The sequence below is a fragment of the Peromyscus maniculatus genome, chromosome 2, assembly GCF_049852395.1.
Source record: "Peromyscus maniculatus bairdii isolate BWxNUB_F1_BW_parent chromosome 2, HU_Pman_BW_mat_3.1, whole genome shotgun sequence".
Taxonomy (NCBI): Eukaryota; Metazoa; Chordata; class Mammalia; order Rodentia; family Cricetidae; genus Peromyscus; species Peromyscus maniculatus.
Genome location: NC_134853.1, coordinates 112710988 through 112726161, shown reverse-complemented (window position 1 = coordinate 112726161; position 15174 = coordinate 112710988). Strand labels below are relative to the sequence as shown.

The 15174-nt window shown below is 36.7% G+C and overlaps 1 pseudogene; it reads right to left on the bottom strand.

Annotated features, from left to right (window-relative positions):
* Window positions 1-3707: 3707 nt before the first annotated feature.
* LOC102916159 (60 kDa heat shock protein, mitochondrial-like) overlaps window positions 3708-15174 on the bottom strand; it is a 59403-nt pseudogene continuing 47936 nt past the window's right edge.

The window sequence follows — 15174 nt, the reverse complement described above, 5'->3', positions numbered from 1 at the left end:
ATGAGTGGGTATGAAATATGTCATATATACTTCAATTTCATTTCAAACCTGAGATTTGGTTAAATCAAGAAGAAATCAGTAAACTCTGATATAGATCTAGAACTAAGTTGTAAGTCATAAAAGTTTTGAATTTCTGAGATATACATGAAAATGTAAGAATTTCTGAGATGTATAAATAGTGTCTTTACATCCTTGATCAAAAACATGCTCTTGAGATAAAATCTTTAAATGTATTCTGAAGAGTTTTACTAAAAAGCTAGCCCTTGTATTTGATAATATCTTTTTCAATGTACCTTCTGTGTCTTTGACAGTGGGAACCCTGTGATTAGAACCTTGAAGATGAACATTTCCTCATGTTAGTACCAGTTCTCTTCGGAGTCTAATTCAAAGAGAAAGATATCTCTTAAAACTCACTCTGTGGGCTCAACATGAAAGAGATGTACATGTCATTCCTACTTTGCATTTTATTTAGAAAATAAAAAAAGGCAGCCAGAAAATTGTTCTAACACTCCATATTATTATCAGGGGGAAAAAAGTCCACTGCAACATTTGCTAAGAAATAAAGATGTAAAAATCCACTAAATAGTTAAACATCCTTTTTGAGACATGCAAGATTATATATGCTATATGACTATTTCTTATGAAAATATACAATGCCAAGGATCAAAGTAAACAAGTTTTTAAACTAAACATTGTTTAGTTAGTATTCAAGATGCTGGCAAAGGCAGACAAAGTTGAACTGAATACAGACTTGGGAAATTGCTGCATAGAGGTGGCAGATGAAGGCACAAATAGGGATGGGAACCCCAAGAGTGACATCTGACAGAATGGACTTTGATTTCTTAGACCACAGGAAGGTGATAAGTGAAGCATACAGATTCATAATGAAATTCTGCAACTGCTATTTTTAACAAGGGCAGGGGGTAGAGAAAGAGCCTCATTGGGCAGGTGATTTTTCTCTCTATTTCTGTGAAGGCAGAATGTGAGGCTGTTTCCCATTCTAATGATGCTTATTGCATAGCTTTTCAGTTGCATCAGATTCCAAAGTTGTAGAAAGGGTATACCAAACCCAAGAAAATGCTGGGATTATTGCCTGGCAGAAGAGGGGAAGAGCAAAGGTAAGCCACTAGCTGGAACAGCCATGTCCAAAGCAAACCACACTCCATGATAATTCTGCTCTCTCCAATTCCTAGCCTTTATATTACTAATGTTTAAAATAGTCTTTTCTGTTCAAACTAACCAAATGATTTTAAAGGAACACCTAGAAATTTAAACATTTTTCATTTTGGCTTTCTCTTAGCCATCCTACCTTGAACATGATCAAGAAAAAAAAATGAGACATGCAAAGCTTTTATTTTGGGATAAAGTAAAAATAACTCTGTCTCTCTTGATGAGTTATAAATATGCATAAACATACACAACACTTCCTTTTTCTTGAGCTCTTTTACCTTGACTAATGAGACTGGTCCAGAAACCATTATAGCTGTGGTTATAAATCTCAGCATCTACAAATTCAATCATTCACTTATTCGCTCATTAAACAAATACTGTTCAGTGACATTACTGCTAAGTGAGGTCTGAGGTACATAAAAAAAGCATGGCAGCTCACTCTTGTGATATTTACAGTTTGAGTACACACTTTCCCTATGGGCAGTGGATTCTGATGAGAAGAGAGAAGAAACAACCCAGAAGGAAGGAAGCCGGGAGGGGATGAAACAAAGCATGTTGCTTTTGTGTTTGGGAGGAAAGCAACACACTTACTTAAGTTGATGCAGTTGTTCCAGTTCATTGTTTCTGGTCCAGCAGGGAGATATGGTGGTGGTATGTCTCCAACTCTCTAATCAGTGATCTCAACAAATATGGGGCAGGTTACACCACAATGGAGTTTGTAAATCAAACGCAGCCCTAGAAATGTCCATCAGTTCCTTAATGCAGCAGTTTTATTGCATGTCTCTTCGTCCTGGAGACTGCTTCCATCTTGGAGCTCAGACCTGGAATTTGGACTCATGAGACAATCACTGCCCTTTATGCAGAGACTAGCTGTAAGAGTTCTGCAGGCCCAGCATGAACGACAGCCTCCCTGAATGACCTCATATTTGCCTCCAGTTTTTTTTTTTTTTTTGGATTGACAGACACAAAAGAATTATAGACTGTTGGCATTGGATGGTATGTTGGAGGTTATTTAATACCTTTTACTCACAGCTATGTAAATAAATCTCATGGGTTTTAATTAACACTCAAAAACTCTTCAAGAAGTTCTGATAATGAGATGGTAGAAAGCATCCCTTGCCTGTTTGCAGATGTGCATGCCCACATTGCTGAGGGGACATGAGAAGACCATGCCTGCTCACAAAGAAGTAGCTGTGCTAATTACTTAAGTACCTTTTCTATATTTTCCCAGTAATAAACGTATCCTTAACTGCTCAGCACATTTCTCCTTCATCACTAAGTTTGCCTTTAAGCTTCTAGACTTGGAAAATATTGAAAACCTTGTGAAATGTTTGCATATCTTGATGCCCTGCCATAAATTAATTAGGATAACTCATTTTCTCCCATATTTCCATAATCCAGAAATGACATTCTAATGCAATTTTTAAAAGTGAGGAGGAAAAAAAATCACTTGACTTTTTCTTTCACAAATGCCTGCTTTTGATCCTCTGAAAAATACAAGGCAAACTTTCAACACAGACAAGTGGGTCTTGTATCCTGACTACATTTAAAATAACTCAATCATATTCGTTAATGGCAAAGATAGCTAGAAGCCCCCACACATTGTCTCAAACAACATGAGGTCATCCATGTATGAGAGGATCAGATATTCATCATCATTAATCTTAATTTCAAAAATTACATTTGAAGATTTAATTTTCTCTTCCTATGTCTGGACAAGCAATAAGAAATAATCTTTGAGCTCTTAATTGTGTTTACTTCTATGACTTCATAAAAGAGACAACTCTAGACACTATTTGCAGAAAGAAAAAAGTATCATTAATAATGCTCATTATCACTGTATTCTTGTCTGTAGCCTGAACAGCTGGGTTTCTGTGAGAGAAGAAAAGCAAATGTTAAATACAATTCTTAGCCTTGGTGAACTCCAAAATTCACCCAAAAGTCCATGTTCACATGCTACCACAGCAAAGGAAAACACTACAGTGCTCTCCCTCAAGTGGATTAGCCTCTGCTGAAAAATGAAGATTTTATTTAGAATTATACTCATTTAATCAAGCTATCTTATTTTTATTTTTTTAACTTTAAACAAAACTTTATTACACATAGGTTGTCACATAACTGGATACCTCTCTGCTTTGTACACAATTATTCTTTCTTTCCACAGAAAGTTTGCTTCTGAACATCTTATCTGGGCATGCAAGCACTATGATCCTGACTATAACAGAACAGTAGAAATACCTCCATGACTTAAGCTAAAGCAGGACACTGGTATACAGCTCTTTCACCCAGTATCAGGAATGTACAAATGTCTTTATTCAAAACTAAAAAATAAATTATTTGTAGTCATGGACAATGGTAACAATAAACCATTATATATTGTCAATGGAAACCAGCAATGATGGTTATAACTGATCAGCCAGCCAACTTTTTCTTCAGTCATTTTCTTTAGGTGACTTCTCTGAACTTATCAGCGAAGGACTTGCCTTGAGCATCCCATCAGAGTTCATTGAAATTACTATTCTAGGAGTTAGAACATGCTATCTTCTGTATTTCCTCCCATTACTTCCCTTTTGGGGGGGGTTCTTCTCTTCTGTAGGAATTTCTGTCACTAAATATGTTGTAGTTAATAAGAAGGCTACCCCAGCAACATCCAGTAAAGCAGTTCTTAAAACCCTCATTGGATCAATGATTCTTTTTTCCACCATGTTCACAAAGTCTCTGAGCATAGAATCATAACCAGTTTCCAAGGAACTGCGGAATTTACACAGCTATGGAGGATCCTTCAACACCTGCATTCTTAGCAATAGTCACTGCAGGAATTTTGAATGCTCTTTTAATATTTTCTACACCTACTTTCTGATCTTCATCAGCTGGTTTTAATGAAGCCAAGGCTGGAATGGACTGACGCAGAGAATAGCCCCCTCCAAGAACAACGCCTTTTTCAACAGTTGCTCTTGCAACATTGAGAGCATCCATAACTCTGGCTTTCTCATTCACTTTAACATCACTTGCCCCTCCATCCTTCAGCACAGCTACATCTGAAAGTTTAGCCAGTCACTCATTCAGCCCTCCCTTTTCATATCACTAGTTGTGGTGTCTAACTGAATACATTTTTCTTTTTTATTTATTTTATTTTATTTTATTTTATTTTATTAGGGTTTTGTGTGTGTGTGTGTGTGTGTGTGTGTGTGTGTGTTCAATATATCCAGACCACAGTTTCCCTCCCTCCACTCCTCATAATCCCCCCTCCTATCTCCCTGGATTCATTTCTCTTCAGTTTCCCTTTAAAAAAAAAAAAAAAGCAGGTCCCCCAGAGATATCAGCAGACCATGGCATAACAAGACAGTAAGTCTAGGCACAAACCCTCACATCAAGATTGTGGAGTTGGAAGTTTTTCTGTGTCCTGGCTGGCCCATGGTCGGAACAAATCTCTCCCACTTGCATTACCCAAGTAAGCACACAGAGGCTTATATTAATTTTAACTGCTTGGCCATTAGCTCAGGCTTATTACTGACTAGTTCTTACACTTAATTTAACCCATAATTCTTATTTATATTTAGCCATATGGCTAGTTATCTTTTCTCAGTTCTGCCTTGTCATCTTGCTTTCTCTGTGTTTGGCTGATGACTCCTGACTCAGCCTTCCTCTTCCCAGAATTCTTCTTGTCTGCTTATCCCGCCTACACTTCCTACCTGGCTACTGGCCAACCAGCATTTTATTTATCAACCAATCAGAGCAACACACATTCATAACACACAGAACAACTCCCATAGCAAGGCTGGGTGAGGCAAACCAGTAGGAGGAAAGAGGTTCCAAGAGAAAGTGAAAAGTCAGAGACATCCTCACTCCCTCTGTTATGAGTCCCACAAAAACACCAAGCTGCACAATCATAACATATATGCAGAGGACCTAGCACAGACCCACTCAGGCTCTGTGATGACCATTTTCATCTCTGTGAGCCCCTATGAGCCCTGCTTAGTTGATTCTGTGAACTGTGCTCTCCTGGTGTTCTCAACCCCTTTGGCTCCTACAATTGAATATATTTTTCAATTTGAGCTTTGTCACATTTTCCTAACAAAAGCATGTCATTTTAGTAAAAGTGGTCTCTGCAACTCTTCCTGAGTCATGAGCTTGGACATCTTCAAAATGAAGATTCAACTCCTCTTTTCCAAATACTGTACCTGTAGTGATAGCCCTATTTTTAGGCTGATTCTTCCTATTGTCCCCAAACCCTGGAGCTTTGACTGAAGACCAGCATTTAATTTGTTCAAAACCAGTGTGCTTAGAGTTCCTCCATCAATGTCTTGGACAATTATGAATAAGGGCTTCTGATGAGCATTAGCAATTTCAAGAGCAGGTTCAATGAACTGGTCACTAGATCTTATTTTTTTTTTCATTCAACAGAACATAGGTATCTTTAAATTCACATTTTTGTTCTTTTGTAGTGTTAATACAATATGAGGAAATATATCCTCTTCCAAACTTTATGCTTTGAATAATTTCTAATTCATCAATAATTTCTATCTAATTCAGCATTTTTCCACCCTTCCCTGTGATGATGCCCTTTCTTTTAACCTTTTTCATTGTATCACAAGATGTTTTCATTGTCTATCTCTGTTTGCAGAAATCATAGCCACCTGAGCAATTTCTTACAGGGACTGTGACAGGTGTAGACTGTTTCTGTTTTATTTTGTTTTGTTTTAAGTTCACTAATTACAGTGTCAACAGCCAACATTACTGATTTTCTCAAAGCCCTCCTTGGAGATAAAACACGCTAGAAGAGTAGCAGTGACAGTCTTTGTGTTATTGGCAACATCTTGAACAAATTTAGCTCTGATGTTTTTATGTTTATCCTTTAAATCAATTGACTTTGCAACAGTGACCCCATCTTTTGTTACTTTGGAACTTCCTCTCTTCCATAATTACCATTCTTCCCTTTGGCCCCATTGTAACAGCTAGAGCATTTGCTAAGAAGTCTACATCTTGAAGCCTTAAGGCTCAGAAACCTCCACCAAATTTTCTAACTTCAGTATTGGGGCCTGCTCACTGTGTCCTCACAGAGCCTCTTCTCTGTACAAACTTGTGGGAAATTGTTCCATTCAGCCAATGACTTTGGGTCACATGCCCTATGGCATGGCTTTGTCTAGTACTTGACTCTTGGGTGGTCGGGACCCATTCCAGAGGCTGAGAGTGGCTTGCAGTTGGCCTCCATCTGCCTTGAGCAGAGTGGCAGCTGGACCAGCAGGATCAGCAGCCGTATCTTCCTTATTCTGTATCAGTGAGTGTATTATCCTCATTTTATACCTTAATAAATTCTTGAGATCCTTCAACAGACTCTGGTGGGCTCACATAACACAAACTCACCCTGGATTCTCTTCCTCCTCTTATACAGACAGCAGCCAGACTGGCCTGGGAACATGTCAATGGCCCGGATTTAATTTTATCGTCTATTTAAGGGTTCTATTTCCAATTTCACAGTCCAAGATTCAGGTGTCTAGGATGATTTTAACACATTAATTTTGAGAAAATAATTCAGACCCTAACACTAGGCAAATATGTAACCATAATAAAGCATAATACTATAACCCAAGAGATAATGTGAGAAGGCTCTCTTTGTAGCCGGAATTAGAATAATTGAGAAGAAAGGGAAATATCATTCACTGGTAACATTATTTGACAGCATCTGTTCCACATACTTTCCATGTGGTATCTGAGCACCATTACCATCAGACACGAACCTCCCCTTGCCATTTTAGAAAGGACAGTGAGGTGACAGGAGTGAAAGACTAGTTTCATGGAGTAAACTAGAAATGGCAGAGCTGTTTAAGGAACAGAGATGTGTCTGTGCTTACCTGTCTTGCTCAAGTGTCTCCCTGTGAAATGTTTTTTTTTTTTTATGTGTAGTACATTTGTCTGGGTGAATGTCTTATAGCCATGTATGTGCTGTGTCTATAAATACCTGAACATGCCATCAGATACCCTGGAAGTGAAATTGTAGATGGTTCTAAGCTGCCATGCAGGTGCTAGGACCCAAACTAGGTTCTTCTGTGGGAGCAGCAGGTGCCTTTAATGAAAAAGCCATCTCTCCAGGCCCTCCCCCTGCAAGATGTTGATAATGACTTGGTTCTACTAATCACAAGTTGTTTCGTCTTGAAGACCTCATTTCAGCAATGTGGGATTCAACTTACTTCTCAGTAAGAATTCTTCTAACCTTTGGATTTTAAGGGTTTTTTTTCTAATTGCATAATTTTCTATCATATAAATGGGATGTACTTCACAAACATGCTTGAGAAATTAAAATTAAGTTCAATTTACTATTCTAGTAAATATACCATAAATCCATCAGTAAGCTTCCTTTCTGGACCAACTCTAGTAATTGTGGGACAATAGAATTTATTTTTTGTTTCACTTAGTTCTGGAGAAAAGCAAACGAATCACCACTAGAGATCTGTGGCACGTTAGCAAAATTAAAGTGAGATAGAAAAAAAATTATTACATCCTATCAGGATCATTTTAGTATTTGAAAAGCTTGTACACCTTATAGACACAAAGCATGTCTGAAAATGAAATCACACACACACACACACACACACACACACACACACACTGATGTATATTAGGGTTTTTTTTTTTGGGGGGGGGCCTAAATGGAACCTAAGGGCCAAAGCCAAGAAGAAAGAGAGATATAGCTCTGGAAGAATATCTGAAAATAAAGACAAGGGGACATTAGAGGAGGAAGACAAGAGAAAGCCCCAGACAGAAGATACTTTTTGAATTGCATCCAAATGGACTCATAATGGACCTAACAGTGACCTGAGGTGAAAAGCAAAGAACTGTATTGCACCATTCTCTGGACACAGCATTTGATTATCTAAGACTTTCCAGTAATGGACTATGTGCCCTTCCAAAACTTAAGTGGTTATACAATGTATTTCAGAATATGGAGTAGAACACATAAATTTATGACATGCCCCATTTCTATTACTTAGTAATTTATAAGTACTTTAATGTAATTGTACAGCTTTCATAACCTACCACCATCAATGGCTTCCAGAGATCATTTCAAGTCACCAGTGCCTATAAATGCTGAGCCAACTCAACAGTTTCCATAATCTTAATTTTAATATCAACATAATATTCAGGTAATTATGTATAACAAACATATTAGAACTTTGGAATTGTTTTCATTTTGAGTGCCATGGTAGCTATGTGCTCAGTAAAGCAGGTTATCATTTTAAGCTTTCAATATGTTCCTGGTGAAAAATGTTAGTTTCTACGTAGAGAATCATGATAGCAAAACAGCAAAATAAATGACTGCACAGTATACAAAGCAAGCAACAAGAAGCCACACAAAGTACTGCAGAGTTCTTTTTTGAGAGTTATGTCTAAGCCTTAAAGCACAGGTAGTTAGTGCAACTGGGACACATTCTTTCCCCTCAAATCCAGCTACTCTATAAACTTATGGAGGTTCATGGAACTTTCTAAAAAAAGAAAATGTCTCCATGAAATCTTTGATGCTAACTGAAATCCAGCTGAAACAAAATCAAGGGGAAAACCATGTAGTCCCCAAGAGGGAAAAAAAACATTTCAATATACATGATAATAAGGTTCAAATTCAAATTCTGGAATATTATACAGAGAAATGGTTAGGAAACATTTGATGGTGGTAACTCTTGATGCAGGCACCTTGGTATACCATGAGGAAAAGAGCTAGTGGTATACTCTGAGCCAATCTCTATTACAATTTTTGAAAATAAATTCTTCACGTTTACTTTGGTGTAAAGCTGTCACGTGGAAGGAAAATGTCTCTTCTCTCTCTACATACAAAAAAAATTGTGAAATCAGCAATAGCCATGTTTCCTGTTTGCCATGGTGATTTTAAAGATGATCAAAGACCCTGATATTGAACTCCACATTTTTTTAAAGTAACTCTAATATCAGTGATAGCAGTAATATTCAGAGAAATCTGGTCCTTTGATGTGATAGAGTAATAGACTTTACAGATCTATTTCAATGAAGCTATATTAGCAAATCATTTGAAGTCAATAAATATATCTGGAGATCTTAAATTGAACATGGGAGAGAAACTTTGGAATGGCAAGACTCAGGATGGCAGCTCAAATTCACTGGACATGACAGTCTAAGGAAAGTTTGGCCTAATTGTACTCATACTATTCAAACAATGTATAGCCCCATCACTCTTAAAAATTTATGATGGAATGAGTATATTCCAAAAGAATCCGGTCTCTTTTAATTCTTCCTTCCTAATAAACCTCAGAAGCAGATAAAGGGAAATCACTATCATTTATAGAAGCCAATAAAAAAATGTGGAATCAAATAAGTGATGAAGGTGATACACACCACGTTTCAAGAGAAGGGAGCCTCTTGAGTTAAAGAATGAGACATGGTAAGTAAGATTCATAGAAAACATGGAACTTCAGTAGACATGAGAAGGCAAGATTTGGAGTACAGGGGAAGAAATGTACCGGTGTCCAGCCAGTCATACAAGTAATTAGCATTATAATGTGCCAGCAATTGTGCAAGGTATTAGGGGACAGGGAGTCAGACTGATTTCAACTAATTAAAAAGTTGGCAACAAAGAGAACTTCAGTTAGTAAGCATGTTCATTGGTCGTGCCTCTTACAGGACAAAAAGCTAATCTTAGTCATATATGGAATTTAGAGGGACTTCACATCAAGTATTCTTCACTATTTACACATTCATTCCTTCATCTAACCATTCAGTGCTGAATACATCTATAAGCCACACACTCTGTCGAGTGCAAGTATGTACAGAGTTATGACAAAGTTACTTTCCTTTTCTTTTTAGTATCCAGGTCACTGGAAAGGTGTCATATTATTTCATGTGATTGTCTAAAGCATGACAGAAGCCACAAATACACATCCATTCAGGCAAAATATCTCTAAACACAAGATAAATAATTTTAAGAGAATATCTCAAAAGATTTTCTGTTTTCTTCTGGTAAACTAACTGCTTCCATCAGAAACTAAAAACAATCACCTTTCTGTCTCTGCTTTGGGGAAGTTTTCTTCACCCTCACATGGAGACAGAGTCAGAACTGAGGGTGCTTTCTTCTGGCCCTGAGCCCTAGAGAAAAGTTAGCAGGTTTTAGAAAGTTAAGACATCACTTGAAGCCAAAAGACCTTGTGATCCTGCTAAGAGCAGGATTGATCAGTTTCTACACTCAGCACACCATGGGCAGGCTAACTCACATCCACTATTCCACCATACCTAGTTAACATCAAGAGAGCATTGCACAGCCATTACCCGATCTCCTTCCTGGCAGCCATGAGACCAACAGCAGTCCATTTACCCATTAGCTTCCTTTTGTTCTTGAATCCTCAATTTAAAAGGCAAGAAGACATTCCTAAAATTCTGTTGTCTGAGTAGAATTTAGCCAGTATTTAAATAGCAATGCCAAAGTCAGGTACAAAGTTTTATGTCGATTACTTACAATGTCCCTGACACAGCCATGCTCAAGACTACATGCAGAATTGATTTAGATAGCTAAAAATAACTGTGTCAGTGACTAAATTTTCTCATCATGCATAACTTTCAATGACAGCAAAAGAGAAACTCAACTTAAAGTGATTGATTCTTAAAGGTCATCTGAACCCATTTAGATCCTAATACAAGTTGCTTCATGTTGAAAATCTGTTTCGAATACCTTTTAAACAATCTAGGGGCATCAACAATGGAAAAGTTCCAGACTTTGGTGACGTATCTTTTCTTTTTTTTTTTTTTTTTTTTTTTTTTTTTTTTGCTCTTATAAGGCTCCCACCTAAAATAAATGTTTCTAGTCATTTCATTTTCTTAAAATAACTGACTCATTTACTACTACGCATATTGTATAAAGAATGCAAATATTACATAGGCAAAAAAAATGACTGAAAAAAAAACCATAACTAAGATCAAAACAGTAGAAACTCCTGATACAACAGTCAGTGTTTTTCAAAAGTGCATCCAGACCCTCCCCACTGCCCATACATCATCCTCACAGATCATTTACACCTTCCATATTCACTAGAGCACAGTTTTTTGAGAGGACAATTACCACATTCTCAGGAACAATGTCTGCTATCCCCAGGAAGCACCCCTACTGCTTTAATGGAATGAGTTAAGACTAAGCTGGGTTTACAATTACTAACTGCATTGTTCTCTATAACTGCTCAGAGCTTTATTTGATGTTAATTTATCTGTTTCTGCTAAATGGCAAGTAGATGGACTGCAGACAAAACAGTGAAATGGCCCTGCACATGTTTAGAGGTTCCTGCCATTCTGCTTACAGAGCATCACTGCTCTGATGTTATAAGTATTAGAAGTCAAGGCTTATTTGTGACTGTAACAGTTTCGGGGCTTCCACAGCTTACAACTAGAAGTGACTTATGGAGATAAACATTTAGGCATTGGCAAGAAAAACACAATACATTGACAAGAAAAACACAATTCGTAGCCATAAAAGGAAAAAAATGTACTCTTGATGGTTAATCAGCTCATATATGTATGCTGTTTCTGTGGTTTTAAGGTCTATAATATTTTGAGTACATAATTACACACAGAGAAATGTAAGTTTTAAAAGTCAACTATGTAATTTTAAATTTGAGAGTCAATATGATTAAAGTTGGGTAAAAAATGTTAGAAAGATCATTACCAGATTTAATTTCAGCCCTTTTTTACTCCATTTCACCCTAGGGAACATAGATGGACCCAAAACAAATCGATTCACCTAGTCTTCTAATACTTTAGAATAAGTATTCTCAGAAGCTTACAACCCCAAAATTGGCAAGCCTTGTTACATCCAAGCCCAGATAACTGCCTCCCTTTACAATGTATCTATTGTAAATGCAAGCACAGAGGAGTTATCTTCCCTCTTCACACAAGCCAGTCTGTAGTGAGAGGTGAGGGTGGCAAAGCAGGAGGGATGATCAATAGTCTGTTAAACTGGACCACAAGAAATCTGATCCCCAGTGGCTCAGGAAGCCAACGAGGGCAAAAAGCTAATGGGGGCAAGATAGCAAATCTACACTATAATTTAATTTGCAAGTTGAAAAACTGTGACTATTTTGCCAAGAAGTCTTTTATCACATTTCCTTCCATAGCAGAAATCCATGACTATCAGTCTTTCATCCAATTTGAATTAAACACACAGACAGGAAAGAGGAATCAAATCCCCAAAGGCTTCTCATTTGACAAATATTTTAGTGGCTTTCATAAAACAAATTTTTGTTCCAGTTAGATCCTTGCATTGCATGTTAAGAACCAAAGCCATGCTGAATTTGATCATATCAAGCTACCTCTAAAACCTAGATCACCATAACCAAAACTAAGATTCACTTAAATATGTGTACAGGCTGCTATAATCACCATTCTCTGTGCGAGCTACAGAGACTCAAGTTAAATAATGTCTATGCCCCCAATAAATAATGAATAGTTATCAGATAGAAAGCTAAAAACTGTTTAAGTATATAATGTGTATTAAAAACTAGAAATATTTATAAATACCACAAAGCAATTTAAATAAATATTAGTATCAGATGACACTGACGGTGATGTTAATGATGATGTTATGATGTCATCATTCTCCAGAAATCTTAAGGGACCCACGAGTAAACAGGTAGGAGACTAGAAAAATGCTATAAAAGGAAAAATTTCCTACAAATGGTAGACCTCTGAGTTAAATTTTCCAAGACTAATAAGAACATAATTCAACATGATGCAAAGTATATGAAGAGGAGTTTCGCACTGAGCAGTCCAGAGCCCTTTAAAAGCACTGGCCATGTAGTATCTGCATCTTCTTAGGGAGAGTACCAGACACAGTGAGGAGCCTTGTACCTGGGCTGCAATTCACTTGTATCCTCAGATTTTTACTCTTATATCATCTTGTCAGAATTTCTTGGATGATCAGTTTATTAACACCAAATCACATAATGCAATGTTAATTTAGATAGCTAGAAAGACAGTGGCCAAGTCAGGCCAAGCATTATAGACCATCAGAGGATTTCCATTTTTCCCTGAACATCAGAGGATGACTTTGAAAAAATGCAGCTGACCTGCATTTTAAGAGATCATTCTGCTACTAGACACTGAACAATTTAAAGCTGCAATGATTAAAATATGCTGTTGTTGCAGGAATTCATGGGAAACAGAACAAGAATGTAGAACAAGTATGGTAAGAAAGAACGGGAAATATGTTCAACCTACAGTGCATAAAAGTCCTCATGTATCCATACTATACATCATAAATAATCAAAATGAAATTTTAATGACAATGAAAAGACATGATTTTCTATTTTAAATTAAGTAGTCTAGTCACTGGAATAAGTAAACTCTTCTCTATTTATAAGGCCATTCTAAATTCTACTCAGAATCATTTAAAACTTTAAACAGTGTCATAGAGTACGCAAAACAGATTAGCTGATATTTATAGAATTCACTCTTCAGACCAGAATAGTAAGAATATATTCAAGAGGGCAGGAGTCTGAACAGTAGCCGGAACTATCACCCTAATCCTTTGACACTAAATTACAGGAATCTCCATCTAGGAGATGTAAGGGTGGCTTTCTCTGTGTATAGATTCTTGACAATCCAGATTATACTAGACAATGGACAGTTTGTGAACAGTTCTAGGTGGCTAGCATGAGCTGTTGTGCCCATACATTCCTGTTGTACAATCTCTGTCATGCAAGTAAGAATCATGTCAATCAGTGACTTAAAAAAAAAACAAAAAACACCAGCACAGGAGGTTGAGCAAAGTCGTGGTCAAAGTCTAGGGACACAACATAGGCTGCAGCTCTGTGCTACCTGATGTTTACTGCTTGGGATTCCTAAACTACACTTGTGAAAATTCTCTAATAGGGTACTGGCTCAATTTTCTGGTCTGATCTTTACAGGACCCCCAAGCTCACAGCTGGGAAATAGTTAAGTCTTACTCTGTGCACTGATCACATAGTAGCTACAAAAGACAACCTTTAATATCCCAGTGCCTAAAGAACCTCATCTCTGCACAATGTGGATGTTGATCTTTATGTAGTTCTCTACTCAGAGATGATTTCAAAACTGAAACTTCCCAGATTCTATGCCACCATTCTCAGCACATGGCCTGTAGAGTTATTTTGGAGGGTCTCTATTGGAAGATTCCACTCCTCATGGATTCCTGGTGGACCCAAAGTCAACACTGTATATCACATTAAATTTCCTGTGTTTTAAATTCAATTATGAATTTTTTTAAAAAATTATAATCTTTATACTTAAAAAATATAATCTGATATTAAAAAGGCTTCTTAGGCAAGATATATTATGCAGATATGATCAAAAAGAAGAATAACAGATTTGAGTACTTCAAAAGTTAAATGAATTGTGATATAGAATAAGCCCTTTCTCCATTAATTATTTTTTTAATGTGTAACAAACAAAAACATAATAAACTGAATAATAGGATGCTGGAAATCATTTGGGGGAAGAAAGGAACCATTATCACAACCAAAAAAAAGTCATGGGACTAAAAGTATAGGAAGATGTTTGAGATCACTAGGTCAGGTAAGTAAATGTAAGAGAAAATAAATTAAAGATAGTTTGCTATTATTTTTTCATCAAAATGTAAATATCATACCAGTGATTAATGATGAAAAATACCAATAAATTCTTGGTGAGCATATAAGTTACTTCAGTTAAAGAAGAGAAATACAGGATTATCTGTCAATATATAACAGATGCACTTCTAGGAATATAATATGCACTTCAGAAATAAAACATGGACGAGTATAATTTAGATAAATTCTAATAAAAAGAAAGGGAAATACCAGAGAAATACCAGAGAAGAATATGGACATAAAAGTTAGTTGAGGCAATATTTGTAATATAGGAAAATATGGTGACAAAATACCACATATAAGAACATCTCTTCAACTCAAATATGCTTCTCACTATTCTAGAGGCTCAGTGAGTACAAGATTAAGACACCAACAGATTGATTATCTGGTAAGG